Source organism: Macrobrachium rosenbergii, chromosome 6 (genome assembly GCF_040412425.1).
Source record: "Macrobrachium rosenbergii isolate ZJJX-2024 chromosome 6, ASM4041242v1, whole genome shotgun sequence".
Lineage (NCBI taxonomy): Eukaryota > Metazoa > Arthropoda > Malacostraca > Decapoda > Palaemonidae > Macrobrachium > Macrobrachium rosenbergii.
The window spans coordinates 9,168,873-9,184,694 of NC_089746.1; the positions used below are offsets into that span (position 1 = coordinate 9,168,873).

A 15,822-nucleotide genomic window follows, 5' to 3' on the forward strand; every position below is an offset into this window, starting at 1 on the left:
TAGCTAATTAGGGTGCTTCTAACAATGTGGGCCCAGCCGTGATTGCAGAGTGACTGAAATTATTTTTGTAATGATAAAAACGGACCGTTTTCTCAGACACCAGTGCCTGTATATCTGTAAACCAGAAATGTAAAAGACTCCGAAAATTCTCTTAGTATGGTTGCTGGCGTATTCCAGGTGTTACTTTATTTGTTTAGTTGGGGAGCGACCATACAATTAATGTTTTCAACCTTGATCTGTGCTATAGCGTATGTACCATGGTCTACACACAGACATGCACACACACACACATATATATATATATATATATATATATATATATATATATATATATATATATATATATATATATATATATATATATATATATATATATAAATTATATATATACATAATTATATATGTATATATGTATATATATATATATATATATATATATATATATATATATATATATATATATATATATATATATATATATATATATATATATATATATATAAATAAAGACAAAGTCCTCGAAGGAATGAGAAACAATGGAGTGCTGCAAGGCTTTTCGATTGGCAGACTGAAGAAATATAAAAATAAGTTTACAAAGAAAGTTCGTATAAATGACAGATGGGGATTACGAAGGAAAAATATGTTCCTGGAATCCAACAAAATTGAAGAATTAGCAGACCTACCAAAACAGGGTTAATATTTAAGATATATTACAAAGGATTAGGCTCAACGGTTCAGAAGCAGGGAAGGGACAATTAAAATATTATACAAGGAAGGTGACTGACCAACAAAAAATGTTATAAAAGTACAACTCAGTAATTCTCATTTTTTTTAAAATATAAAAATTTTTACAAGGTGAACATTTTTACAAATATATATATATATATATATATATATATATATATATATATATATATATATATATATATATATATATATATATATATATATATATATATATATATATTGATATATATATATATATAAGAACTTATATATATTTTATGTTGATCGTAGAGCTTTTATAAAGGCGGAAGGAATGAGAGAAGGAATTGACCCAACGCTTTCGTGTATTTCCCACACCTCCTCAGGGTCAAGTGATACAAAATATCATTATTTGTTACAAGGGCACCTCTGCGGCAGCAATGCATAAACATAAAAACTACCGAACTACTATTTAAAAACTAATTGTCTAAAAATGTTGTTTACGAGTAGTTCATCCAGTTTGTACATCTCGGGGCTGCTGTTGATCAAATCTACACGAGTTTTCTTTATTATAAAGACTCAACAATGTTTCTTTTCTTTAGCTTCTTTCCAATTCATGGTGTGGTTGCACTCATTCATATGTTCAAACAAACTGCTTGCAGTATTCCCCGTTCTGACATATTTATGTTGTTTTAATCTTGTTTCGAGATCCTTTCCACTCTGTCCCACGTACTTTTTATTGCACTGATTGCAAGGGATCTCATATATGCAACCATTCTCGTGTAGAGGGTAATTCCTGATTAACATATTCTCAAGTACAGTTCTTAAAAATGACATTAACTTGAAATGGTCTCAGCAGCCCAGGGATGGCCATAAACTGGTTACATTATGATAAAACAAGGTTTTTCACATTAAAATCACTACTATGACCAACCTTTTAAAAAGTTTTTTCTTGCTTTACAGAAAGCTCTGTCAATAAAATCACAGGGGTATCTAAGGTTTGTTGCAATGTTTCGGACCTTCCGAAGCTCAGCCTCGAGAAAGTCAGGGCAACTGACCCGCAGCGCCCTTAAAAACACAGACGAAAATACCATCATCTTCGTTCTCGGACGATGGATTGAATAAAAATGTATGTAGGAATCTACATTCGTAGACTTCCTGCCTGTACACAGAAAATTTAAAATTTCTACCATTTCTCACAATTAAAGCATCTAAAAACGGCAACTCATTATCTTTTTCAATTTCTAAGGTAAATTTTATAGAAGGCATTTAATGCTGTAAGGAAGCTCTCTTCATTTTTGTCAACAGGCCAAGCACAAAATATATCGTCAACGTACCTAACCCACAGAATACCTTTAGGAAGTATCCTTGGTAAGTACTTCCTTTCGAAAAATTCCATATGAAGGTTACTAAGTAATGGAGATAACGGCTTGCCCATTGCCATGCCAAATTTTTGCTCAAACCACTTGACCCTGAGGAGGTGTGGGAAATACACGAAAGCGCTTGGGCAACTCCTTTCATTCCTTCCTCCAGCTCTACGACAGCATAAAATATCGCTAGTTCTAGCGATAGATCGTCAACATTGATGCTGGACGCCTCTTCACCCTCTACGCTTCCTTTGGAGAACTATTGTAAAACCTCTTGTGGCAGCCTTTTTGACGATTTTACCACGAGCACACCGAGTGAAGCTGCAACTGAAGCTCTTACGCTCTTGCATGGAGGAACAGGTCATTCCGAAGTCACTTACGAACAGGAGACTAAACCGCCTCGGTAATACACCCTTCGAAGAGTACCATCGGCTCATCCTCAAGAAACATATCGAAATGGCGAAAATAGAAGAAAAGGCAACTTTTCAGGAACTCAAAATGCAGTAAAGAACAATATTGAATGTAATTCCAAACGATTGGATTAATATTGTATTTGATTTTTGTTACAATGAATTATGATTAGAATGTACAAAGATACGTAGAAAACACCAAAATAAATTAAACATTAATTCAACAAAGTAATTGGACAACAAATGCTAATAATGATTTCTTTTGATGTATATCTAATAAACCTTTGGACAGCACCACTTCAGTAGCCTTGGGATATGGAATAAATTTCCCCATTAAAACAAATACAGATTGGCATGAAATTGGGAATGCATTTTGTAAGCTCGAAAAGTATGGTAACATTACATCAGAAAAAATCAGTATATGTAAGGGTATAGCGTATGGGATCACCAACTTCGATTCACCTGCGAATATCCCTGGAAGGTTCTTAAAAACATGTTAAAAACTGAAAAAAAGATAAAGATTTACATATCACTAGAGCTGATAAATCCAACACATCGGTCATCATGAACAAGGTCGACTATGACAATCAAATGTTAGAATTGCTCTCAGATCAGGAAACCTACACAGAAATCAGGAAACCTACACAGAAATAAGAAACAACCCTTTAGATATATAATGTTACTGCTTATTTTAACAAAAACATCACGAGCATTCTAAAAAACCATAAAGAATTAATACAAAAGTTCATTACTGTCAATCCAACTCTTCCTTATTTATATGGAGTTATCAAAACTCATAAAGAAAATAATCCTGTTAGACCCATTATAAGTTCTGTAGGGTCTTGTGCCTATAAACTGTCGAAGTGGCTTGTTAACGAGTTGTCTCCAATGCTGGGAAACATATCAGGTGTGTCCGTGAAAAATAATGTGGAATTTATAGATAGGTTAAGAAGGTTTAATTTTAATTATGATTTTAAGTTGATCAGTTTTAACTTCAGCTCATTGTTTACAAAAGTACCAATAGATGAACTACTTGAATTTATGAAGGAAGAAATGAAAAAATACACGTTCTCTTTGGACAGCCCTTCTATGATTAAACTTGTAGAATTGTGTGTTAGAGATTGCAAATTTGTGTTTGGAGAAAAGTTTTATGAGCAAAAATTTGTCATGGCAATGGGCATCCCGTTATCTCTATTTCTCAGTAACCTTTATATGGAATTTTTCGAAAGTAAGTACTTACCAAGGATACTTCCTAAAGGTATCCTGTGGGTTAGGTACGTTGACGATATATTTTGTGCTTGGCCTGTTGACAAAAATGAAGAGAGTTTCCTTGCAGCATTAAATGCCCTAGTACCTTCTATAAAATTTACCTTAGAAATTGAAGTAGACAATGAGTTGGCGTTTTTAGATGTTTTAATTGTGAGAAATGGTAGAAATTTTAAATTTTTTTTGTACAGGAAGTCTACGAATGTAGATGCCTACATACATTTTTATTCAAACCATCATCCGAGAATGAAGATGATGGTATTTTCGTCTGTGTTTTGAAGGGCGCTGCGGGTCAGTTGCCCTGACTTTCTCGAGGCTGAGCTTCGGAAGGTCCGAGACATTGCAACAAACCTTAGATACCCTTGTGGCTTTATTGACAAAGCTTTCTGTAAAGCAAAAAAACTTTTTAAAAGGTTAGTCATAGTAGTGATTTTAACTTGAAAAACCTTCTTGTTTTACCATACTGTAACCAGTTTATGGCCACCCATGGGCTGCTGAGACCATTTCAAGTTAATGTCATTTTAAAGAACTATGTACTTAAGAATATGTTAATCAGGAATTCCCCTGTACAGAAGAATGGTTGCATATATGAGATCCCTTGCAATCAGTGCAATAAAAAGTACGTGGGACAGAGTGGAAAGGATCTCGAAACAAGATTTAAACAACATAAATATAATGTCAAAACGGGGAATACTGCAAGCAGTTTGTTTCAGCCTATGAATGAGTGCATCCACACCATGAATTGGAAAGAAGCTAAAGATATCATGTTATGTAAAGACGTCACGAAAAGAAACATTGTTGAGTCATTTATAATAAAGAAAACTCGTGCAGATTTGATCAACAGCAGCCCCGGGATGTACAGGCTGGATGAACTACTGGTAAACAACATTTTTAGACAATTAGTTTTTAAATAGTAGTTCGGTAGTTTTTATGTTTATGTATTGCTGCCACAGAGGTGTCTTTGTAACAAATAATGATTTTTTGTATCACTTGACCCTGAGGATGTGTGGGAAATACACGAAAGCGCTTGGTTAACTCCTTTCATTCCTTCCTCCAGCTGTATGACAATATATATATATATATATATATATATATATATATATATATATATATATATATATATATATATATATTGTTAAGAATAAACATTCCTCCCTCCCTTGTAAAGTAATTTCAGCAATCAAATTCGAATTAATATTTTGTTCCTCTGTCTTCCGAATCGGCGTCTCGGGGAAAACTGTGCTTTTTGAGCCAGTACACAACCGTTAGGCGTCAGTATTCCTCACCTACCCCCCCTTAAGAATCGTACGATGTGAAAACAATACTCCCAACCCCCTTTCCCCCAGCGCACGATGGGGGAGACATTTAGGGATTAGGAAGGGCGAAGGGCGTTTAAGGGCTTGTGGGACAGGTGGGTTTGCTTCTATAGGCATATTAAGATAAGTGTGCTTTTCCCATACCCTCCTTGCTGGCTTTCTTGGCTTGCTTGCAGGTACAGATGGGCCCCCCCAACGCCGAATGCGCTCTGTTTTCCAAAAAGCAGAGAGAGAACTCCCTGACCTCATCTCGAGCGGATGCTCCTTTCTCCGCTGGTGTGGCGATCGTCGACGACAGCCAATTCGATTGTAGGCCCCTATAACAATCTGAACAGGAGGAAATGAGACACGTGGCACGATTGCACCATTCCTTGCTTCCATACCCACCTGCCACCGCATTTCCTGGTCGTAGTTAGAGAAGTTCCATTGTGCCAACCATTTTCATGAAGTATTTCCTCCATCCTGGAACCCCACCATAGACATTGCTATTCCACGTAGTCAGGCAGACTGAAAGTGATCCCTGTCATTGACTGATTATTGCAAGCTGAATGTAATTAGTATCACTGAACTGATTATTGCAGATTGGCCCCGTTTTATCCACTTATTTGTTTTCCAATTCATGTCTTTATCATTACTGTGCCTATTTCGAATCTGTCCCTCAGTGATCATGTCGTATGGTGTCTAACTGTTAATTTACTAATGATAATTTGTTAAGTTTCTATAAATAAATCACTGTAAATTGGCAAAGAATTCTAAATTCCAATATGGCGACCTTCCACCTTAAACTATAACTCCAGGAAAATTCTGAGGTAAGTCTTCATTAACTCCCTTTTATTGTTTACAAACTGGACTCCCTTGGGTTCGTGGCAGCATCAATTATAATTTTGTGTGTAAATTCTCATTAAAACCAGTCCAGTCTGTAACAATATATATATATATATATATATATATATATATATATATATATATATATATATATATATATATATATATATATATATATATATATTAATCATACTAATCCATAGATAAAATATATAAGATAACTAATTTTTAATTAAGTTAGTGATTTTATCTTTTAGGTTATTCTTGAACATTTTGCATATACAGGGGTCCAAATAATACATGCCAGGGGTAAGATTAGAATTAGAGCTGGAAAGCTGTATAATAGCAGATTCTAAAAGATTTCGTGAAGAGAAATCTTTCGATCTGGCAATCACTGAACTTTTGGAATCTGCTATTAAACTGCACTAAAAAGTGAAAAATAAATCTTTTGAGACACACCAGGATTTTCTTACAATTAATCATGCCTACAAAAACAAAAGCGTGGGCGCCAAACATGGACGGAAATGCTACAAGAAATAAAAAAATTATATTTCTTTTCTTGTAGCCCTTCTTTCCATGTTTGGCGTCCATGCTTTTATTTTTGTAGACATGATTAATTGTAAGAAAATCCTGGTTTGTCTCAAAAGATTTATTTCTCACTTTTTAGTACACTTTAATAAAAGCTTGTTTTAAAAATGTTTTTTGTATATTTTTTTATGTAGTATATGGGCAGACAAGAAATGTGTCGGTTTTGGTGGAGTGAAAAGTGAAAACTTACAAAAAGTAAAGTGGATCTGCTGTGTGTGTTGATTAAAAAGTGCTAAGAGGCCATTTGAAGATTAAGTGAGGCGCTTTAAAAGATGAACAGGGATTGGCACTTGGACAGATATTTCTTTAAAGGTGTATGAAGTGAAAGATGAGGGCATTGGTAAGATAGGAGAGGTATTCAATGTTGACGAATCGAATTCTTCGTATTCTAATGTAGTCAGTACTAAGAAGACGTAACTGTGGCTTAAAGATTTCGAAACGGAGGAGGGAGGTGATTTGACGTGTATAAGAATGTGAAGAAGTTTTCATCCATAATAATGATATGCAATGCATCGAATGCAGAGTCAAAGGAAGATCGAGAATATTGAGAAGATTTCAAGCATTTTTGATAAACCCGCTTCTGGGAATAGTAGGCACTCCATATTAAAACGTAATTCTGTTTTTGAGACTGAATTCATAAGACTCATGATAAGATAATGCTAAAGCGACCTTTTGTTGCATGGAGTAGCACTCTTTTAGCTTCTACTAAAGCTTTATTTTTCCTAGCAAATGGCGCTACCTCAATTGCCCTTGAATCCATTTTCAGGGCATTGCACGATTTTAACTCTCCTTGAACCCATATCAGGGTAATGGCTAGATTTAAATCCCCTTGAATCATTTTTCAGGAAATGGCGCTGTTTTAGCTCCCCTTGAGCCCTTTTCCAGGAAATGGCATAATTTTAACTCCCCATGGACCATTTTCCAGGAAACTTAATCATTTCAACTCAACTCTTCTCCAGAAAATTGCGCTTACTTGACTCCCTTTGAACATTCTCTATGAACTTGCACTGCTTTAATTCCCCTTGAACCCTTTCCCAGGAACTGGTACTATTTTAACTCCCCCTGGACCATTTTCTAGGGATTTAATAATTTCAACCTTTCTCCAGAAAGTGGCAATAACTCTCCTTGAACCCTTTTTCCTGGAAGTGGCAGTATATCAACTCCCCATGGACCATTTTCCAGGAAACTTATAATTTCAACTCCCCTTGAACCCTTTTACCAGAAAATGGCACTAATTTGACAACCCTTTACAAATTTTGTAGGAACTCGCACTGATTTTTTGTTCCTTAAACCCTTTTCCAGGAAACCCAATAATTTTAACTCCCTTTGAAACCTTTCTCCAGGAGATTGGACTGAATAGGTTGCCTTTGAACATTTTCTAGAAAATTGCACTGCTTTAATTCCCCTTGAGCACTTTTCCAGGAAGTGGCAGAATTTCAGATCCCCTTGGACCGTTTTGCAGGAAACTTCCCTTGAAACCCTTTTCCAGAAAATTACACTAATTTGACTCCCTTTGAACATTTTCTAGGAACTAGCACTGCTTTAATTCCCCCATGAACCCTTTTCCAGGAAGTGGCAGAGTTCTTACTCGCCTTGGACCATTTACCAGGAAACTTAATAATTTCAACTCTCCTTGAAACCCTTCTCCTGAAAGTTGCAATAATTTGACACCCTTCGAATTTCCTAGGAACTTGCACTGTTTTAATTCTCCTAGAACCCTTTTCCAGGAAGTGGCACTATTTTAACTCCCCTTGGACCATTTTCCAGGAAACGTAATTTCAAATCCTTTTGAACCTCTTCTCTAGAAAACTGCACTAATTGTATAGGACGTGCCATTTTAATTTCCCTAGAACCTTTTTGTAAGAAATAGTCCTTTACCTTCCCTTTAGCCTTTCTTCAGGAAACTGAACTATTCAGCTCCCCTTGAATGCCTCTTCATGAAATGTTACTACTGTAACCCCCCTTGAACGCTTTTAAGAGAAACGACACAAATCAATGGGGAAATCCTCTTAACAATGAATTAAAGCTCTCCTTAACCTGAGAAAATTGATCATTTATAAAAACGAAAGTCTTGCAAATAATACAAGTGGTCAGCGTTCTCAGATGTATAGCCGGGTCAAAATCTACGCCTATTGGATTTTTTTCCAACAGCGCAGATACACTTGGAAGTCTAATCATAAATATTGTAGCAAATATAATGGCTTAGGTGGCCATTCTTAGAACCGGACCATCCTCAGAATCTAAAAGCAACCTAGCATACCTTGAGGAAGTCATTTTGAAACTTGTTCAGATTAAGTCGACATGATCAGTTTTTTGTGTTGTCATTTTTGTCTTCTTTTTGCATCACCGTGAAGAGAGAGAGAGAGAGAGAGAGAGAGAGAGAGAGAGAGAGAGAGCATGAAAAGCCATCATCAACTCTTGCGAAAGGAGTTACATAAAGCTGAATGGTTCAGACTGGCTGGAAATAAAACATCACCGAAAACGGTATATTAAATAAATAGGCCCATTACGAACCCGCATGTTCTTGGAACCCTAACAAGCCCGAAACGGCATATTTGCAAAAAGAACATTTTCGTAATACCCCATACGTTCCCTCAAACTTAAGGATTTCCACGAGTTTATCTCGACTTAATTGAATGATGGATATGTTTTAACCGTCTATCACGCGATCGCTGTTTGTTTGTGACGTTTATTCGCGAGCTTTATGTAACAGCAACAAGTAAAATGCTGATAAGGAGACGTCGAGGTTGCGCGGCTTGGCTCCTTCCTTTGGATTGTAAATAACGCCTGGTGCCTTATTTATTTTTTTTTTCTTAGAAGCATCATAAATAAATTGACGTCTAGATTAGTAAGTAGAGATATCACATAAAAATAGAATTCACCAGAGAGAAGATATTTTAAAAGAAAGAAGATATGGGCGGCAGCTTTTTATATGGGTCCATTGGCAATTCTCTCTAGTCCGGGTTGCTATAGTTCTCGGCTAGCACTCTGCTGGGCCCGCGTTCGAGTCTCCGGCCGGCCAATGAAGAATTAGAGAAATTTGTTTCTGGTGACAGAAATTCATTTCTCGCTATAATGTGGTTTGGATTCCACATTAAGCTGTAGGTCCCGTTGCTAGGTAACCAATTGGTTCTTAGCCACGTAAAATAAGTCTAATCCTTCGGGCCAGCCCTAGGAGAGCTGTTAATCAGCTCAGTGGTCTGGTCAAACTAAGGTACACTTAACTTTTTTCTAGTCCGGCTAGCAGTGTTTTCCAAATGAACTTCAATGTCGTCTTTATTTACTCCCCTGTACACCAGAAATCTCCATTATATATATTGACTCACTCATCCATTGACTCACTTATTTGCATTTAAATTTATTTATATATTCGATGGTCAGTAAAATCGTACCGTGAAATGAAGCACAAATGAATGGGCGGTTCCCGAACGCCTCATAATCAGGGTTAAGTAGGCTTACGTAAAATGCTTCGCAATTAGCCCCTTCCTCTTGACATGTTAAGTGGACGCGTTTAATGCCCCCGTAATACCTAGGGACAGGGTAGGACCAAGTGGAATTTGAAAAGGGGAAAGGAAATAGACCTCTTTGATTGAGTGGTTGCAAATGAATGACAGAAGTGTTCAGGAATGTTGAGCGGTAGAGTAAGAGCAAAGTGGCGGATGTGAGAGGCTTGGAGATGAACTGACCGGGGGATTAATGCACTTGGAAGAAAATGAGTGGTTATAAAAAAAAAAAAATCATGAAATAAGTCTCTACAGATGTTAGAGATGAACTAGAGGTGAAGGAAAAGTTGTGGACTGAAAACAATTATGATGATCCTTAGAAAGTTAAAAAGAAAATTGTTGTTAAGTATTTTTCCGAAAAGTTACGGAATTCATTGTAAAGAAGGCTGGGCATCCAAAATTTTCTTTATCGAGTCCGATGTGAATGAATTTTTATATAAAAAAAATTACCCGACGGTAAAATAACAACAATTTATACTTTAGAATTAGATTAGTAATATATTTTTCCGAAAATGCAGACAGGAGTTAGAATTAGATTAGTAATATATTTTTCCGAAAATGCAGACAGGAGTTAGTTGGAAATAAAGTCATTCTTAGATTCTTCCCCAAATTGGTCACGGGTCCAGTTACCTCACCCTGAAAATCATTCAGACAATCAGACCTTAGAGGTAAATTTATCATTAATCATAATTTTACACAGCCGTTGCTTTTCATCATATTGTCAACTTTTACTTAAGTCATATAAAAAAAATGAAAGTTCGTCTAACAAGAACTATGCAGTTTTTAATTAAGGAGTCGCAGTTACGTAGTGAGCGATATAAATCTGATCACGTGATGTATATGTTTGATAAAAACAATATCGTTGGGACATGACAGATGAGAATTTACTCAAAGTCCTCGGTGACTTCCCTTACTTAAAATTCCAGGGAGGCGCCGAGGTATGTTTGTGCATAAACAGCGCCACTGGAAACTATAATGCTTATATGCTTTCATTTTTCCTTGATTTGCTATTTGAGAGTTACCCAGAGAATAACTTTTTCATCACGAATTGAACTGCAGAAAACGATCTGCAAAATTACAGTGACTATGCCAAATGTCCTTGTTCTTAAACTGCCATCCATTATTGTCATTTCCTGTCTTGCTACAAAAGGCTTTATATATATATATATATATATATATATATATATATATATATATATATATATATATATATATATATATATATATATATATATATATATATATATATATATATATATATATATATATATATGCATAATTATCATCATAAATGTCTTGTTCCTCGTCATATTCAGCACATTGGGGATCACCTTTATTTATTTCTGGGTCACTTCTTTTGTTGGAGGGTATAATTTCTGGATGTGCACATCTTAAATTTCTAGTCTGTAATTGTGGAAATTCCTCCTTTCCATTACCATTCAATTTAATTTGATTGTTCTCTTGATGATAAGTTATTTTCTGTATGTCTTTCTCGCTTGTTGAAGTCGTTTCAGACAAATTGATCAGATTTGGGTGAAACTTTTCTTCTTCAAGCGTAAAGCATACGCTCTTTTTATTATCTTGTGTAAGGTTAATTCTTCCTTCTCGGCAATTCAGTATAATTCCACATTTCTTCATTAATTTATATGAGAACAACACCTGTGCGGGAAAGAACCTGTCTTCTAGAACTATAAAACTTTCAACAGTTTTATGTGACGAAAGGTCCATTTCTAAGTTCACATTGCCTAAACTTTTTATCTGTTTACCCGCTACTCCTTTTATTATTTTGCTTTGACCCTGAATTAGCGTTTCTTTAACGCCTAAGTAATTTGTTAATGTGTGTTTATCAATTATGCTTACAGTACTACCTGAATCCATAAGGACAGTACATAATTTATTCTGTATTGGAATTTTAATGATAGGTAAATCCTTTCTGATTATCTCTTCTTCATCCATGGAAAATACAACTTCTTTACTCTGCAATATGGATAGTGCGGATGAACCTTCACTTCTCCTTTTTGCTAATTCTTCTACTCTTAATTTATCTTCTTGAAGGGACTTTCTTGTGGTATTCTGTGTAGGGATAAATTGTCATTGATTTGAAGACTTATTTGATTTTGAGCGGTTACTACTTAATTCAACTATTTCTTTATTTCCTTCTTGTGTTTTAAACCAGCAATTCTTTGTTAAATGTCCTACTTTCTTACAAACCGTGCAGATTCTAGGTTTTCTACACACATTTGTAAAATGATTTGTATACCCGCAGTTTTCGCAGGCTGTCTTTGGTCTCGCCCCTTGAGCGGAATAGTTCACTTGGGTTGCAGTGTTTGTGTTTGAGTTTTGACCATATCTATAAGGTTTGTGTGGTCCACTCTTTGTTAGATTGTTTCTTCCCCTTTGATCTGGATTCCATTTTCTTTTAGTATTTTGGGCATATTTCCCTTGAAAGGTATTTGGTCTATTTCCTACTTGTCTGGAATTATCATAGAATTTATTATTCATTTTAAAATTAGGATTGTTATTTCTGACTCTCCTTTAATTTTGTGCTTCTGTTGTTCCCACGAATTCCTTGGATAGATTTATCTCTTTCCTTTGGATTTCTTCTCTCATTGTCTTCAAAGTTTGAAGGCTTGTTTTTCTGGGATCAAGTTTTATTTTTCTGAAAGCTTTCTTCTCCTCTTCTCTAAGAATATTATATATGGTTCCAAATGACAAGTAATTTAATACATGTCGTAGCTCAACTAATTTCTGGGCACTAGCCCCAAACTGATCCTTGTCTCCTATAGTTATACCTGTCTTCATTAAATCTTCGCTTATTTTCTCTATTGCATTCTCCACGCTTGCGTACAAATTAGCAATGGTTTTATATTGTGGGTTAAGAAATCTAGTTAGGTTATATAAACCGTCAGTCTGATTTACTGGTTCCCAGAGTGATAAACAAATTTCTTTAAATTCTACATAGTTATTAAGTTTGCTAAAACTTGTGGAATTCAAAGTTTTATGTGCGTCTCCATGTTCTGAGCTGACGAGCAACAAGGCTTCATTTATTTTAGCTCTTTCATCTGTTATTCCCCCTGAAATTATACGACTATCTGCATCTGCTAGCCAATGATTTACAGTATAGGCTTCGAGTTTGCTTTTGTCAGGATTGGAATCATCCACCTGTCCACAGAAGCGTGTGGCGGTTGTTATGACGGCCGCCTGATTCATGTTATAAAATTGTAAGGTGCGAGTATTATTAGTATTATTAGTATTGTTACTATTATTATTATTGCTAATAGTATTAGAATGATTAACACTATTTTGGTTCTGGTTATTTGTGTTATTATTGTTAGTATTTCCTTGCACTACAGCGGAGTGGGAATTTAGTCTTGAAATTCGACTTCTTCTAATTGTCGACGGTCTTAAATCGTAATGTGAATGTCTAACAGTGTTCAGTAATTCTTTAAACACTCGTTGCATGTCCACACACAAAAAAAATTATTCACTCAGAGTACATCAATCAAAAAAATTTTTTTTTCGTTATATTGTACCAAAATTAAAAACAATTTGTCAAATTGTCACACAAAAAAAAATTAAATTCTCTATTGAGTTCACGTGCACAATTAAAACCTTTTTCAATACATAAAATAAATTCTTATATGAAATTGGGCATCATATCATCAAAATTCATCATAATAAGTACACAAAATTATATATATAACTTCTCAAATAATCATCACCAACCGAGTGAGAGAAAAAAAATAACTAATTCCCTATCTAAATTATTTACTAAATTAATTATCATAGAGAGAGTAATGCTGGTATTTATGCAAAAGGAATTTTATTCACTAGAGAGAGTTTTCTTATTTTTCAATCTTATAGCAAGATGCAAAAAAAAATTTTATATATATCTTCACTTATTTATTAAGAGAGAGAGCGGACAGTAAATTCCTTACTGGGTTGTGATGCTGATATCATGATATCGCTAAATGTTGTGCCTTCCGCGGTGAGTGTTTCTCTGTCGGATCCGTGTAAAAAAAAATCTCACTGCGTCTGCGTTGTTTTTTTCGCTGTCGTTTTCCACCTTCAGAATCTTGTTGAAAGCCTGTGCGCTGTTTTTCTTCAATCACTCGATGCAATGTCGCAAACACTGGGCTTATTATCGCTGTCGGCGTCTTGCTCAATTTGTTGATGGTAACAGTTCAAAATGTTTTTGCTTCGGGACCACTAAAACGGTTTTTATTCACACTCGATGTTCTTGTTGTAAGCTGCTATTCCTGCATATAAGTTTTTGTTTGTTGGAGTATTTTTATTTCTTCAGATATAGTTAGTCGTCGTCGTAAAAAATCTAAGTTCGGTTTGTAGAATTTCGTTTCACTGTAACTTAAATAATTGCACTGATAATTTCATTAATGTTCGTTTGTTTCGTCTCGCCTTCTGGATCCAAGTAAGCTGCCACCATTTGTTAGGAGTTATCTTCTCCACTTTTATGTTCTTTGTTGTATGTTTGTATGAATTTTAGTCTTTCTCTTCTTACCTTGGTTTCTTTCGAGGTGTCCTTCAGATCGCTTTGTGGATGATGTGCTATCTTTGTATATTTATTATTTTTAAGTGTTGATATCTCTCAGAAAGGCGTATAGAGACGAGATCGGTAATTTCTTCACTTTAATTAGTACTTAGTATTATAAAGATCAGTACAAAATTAACAAGTTACAATGATGGAAAACGAATCACTCTTGAATCAGTCTATATAGGGAACACTGAAGCGAGGGGAGACGTACTCTCCCTTGAAGGACACAGTTCTGACTCTGGTCTCCTCGTAGGTCTCTAACTCGTCGAACCCCCAAGAAAAACTTGCTATCTGCAATCTCCACCTCCTTCTAGCCTTATTGGAAGGATTAATCAGCAAGGCCTCCCCTTCAAGTAGCTGATTGGAAGGACTGTAGTGGGTGTCATTCAGATCTGTCCTTAGAGGACTTGATAGGAGGTGATCTTAGGAGGGTGTGTGAAAGACCCCTCCCAAACATAATTGATTGGAGGTTGAAGAAGTACATCACTTGAGCCAACCCCCAAATTCCTGGAACTTCCACGAAAACACCTTCCTGAGAAGGCGGGGCTATAGAATCAGCTGTTGTAAGCATTTAGACTGTGCTGACTCATGTTTTGGTTAGCTTCAATCGCGAGGCCATTATTTCTCACTTTTATGACTGTTTTTATGGCTTCAACACGATATACTGCAATGGTTCATGTAAACATCCCGTATTGATAACATGACACAACAGCATTTGGGCGTTATCACTGTGTTCTTTGCCTCTCTCTTTATTCTTATTTCTCTCATTTCTCTCAACCTCTCTCTCTCCTAACTCTCTCTCTCTCTCTCTCTCTCTCTCTCTCTCTCTCTCTCTCTTTCTTTTCTATCTAATTTCCCTATCTATTCTACACCACAACATTTATATATATATATATATAACTGAATCACGAAAATATGGAACATGATGAACATAAATAAAAACAAAACCCACGAAAGAAAGAGAAACAGTGGAGTGCTGCGAGGCCTTTCGACCTAAGTAAAGGACGACAGTCGAAAGGCCTCGCAGCACTCCAATGTTTCTCTTTCCTTCGTGATTTTGTCTTTATTTATATATATATATATATATATATATATATATATATATATATATATATATATATATATATATATATATAAATATACACACACAACATATTCACACACACACACATATATATATATATATATATTTTATATAAAATATTTATACACATGCATACATATGTGTGTGTGTGTGTGAGAGAGAGAGAGAAGGAATAGTTCAATGAAAATGATTATAAGGTCAATCAA

The 15,822-nt window shown here is 35.3% G+C and overlaps 1 protein-coding gene across 1 annotated transcript in view; it reads left to right on the top strand.

Annotated features, from left to right (window-relative positions):
• LOC136839169 (equilibrative nucleobase transporter 1-like) overlaps positions 1 to 15,822 on the top strand; it is a 70,382-nt gene that overhangs the window by 15,128 nt on the left and 39,432 nt on the right. The gene's annotated exons all lie outside the window — the stretch shown is intronic.